The 432-nt window shown below is 58.8% G+C and overlaps 1 protein-coding gene across 1 annotated transcript in view; it reads left to right on the forward strand.

Annotated features, from left to right (window-relative positions):
* The window catches only part of DIP2B (DIP2 disco-interacting protein 2 homolog B (Drosophila)), a gene marked incomplete at its 5' end in the record, with an annotated part of 22,071 nt that overhangs the window by 2,892 nt on the left and 18,747 nt on the right, over positions 1-432 (forward strand). The window lies entirely within an intron of this gene.

Here is a 432-nt window from a genome sequence, read left to right on the forward strand (position 1 = left end):
TCTTGCCAGCGTAGGGTTTGTCTGATGGATGCCGAGTTCCCTGGAGACTCACCCAGTTTCTCTGCAGTCTGGCTCCAGTTCCGTAACTGGTTCAGTTTTGAACCAAAGGGGTTGAGACAAGCAGCCTTGGTTTGCAGGCGAAGCAGCCCTCTGCGCCTCGCTGAGGCTTCCCGTTCTCCTCGGGGCTCTCGTAGCTCTGTCTCCCTTTCCACCCGGCAGAGCTCTGTGCGGGCTGTGCAGCAGCTCCCAGGCCGGGCCGTTGTGTGACTTACCAGTTGTATGTCCTCAGCCAGCCGCCGTCTCTTGAGTTTCCACCCACTGCCAGACATGGACCGTGGCAGGAAAAGGACAAACCAAAGGCAGGAGCATTCGCCGACATGGGCTGCTTCTCCTTTTTCCTGCCCCTGTCATCATAGCACACCCCACCCTCGG

The sequence above is a fragment of the Buceros rhinoceros genome, unplaced genomic scaffold (genome assembly GCF_000710305.1).
Source record: "Buceros rhinoceros silvestris isolate BGI_N320 unplaced genomic scaffold, ASM71030v1 scaffold22747, whole genome shotgun sequence".
Taxonomy (NCBI): domain Eukaryota; kingdom Metazoa; phylum Chordata; class Aves; order Bucerotiformes; family Bucerotidae; genus Buceros; species Buceros rhinoceros.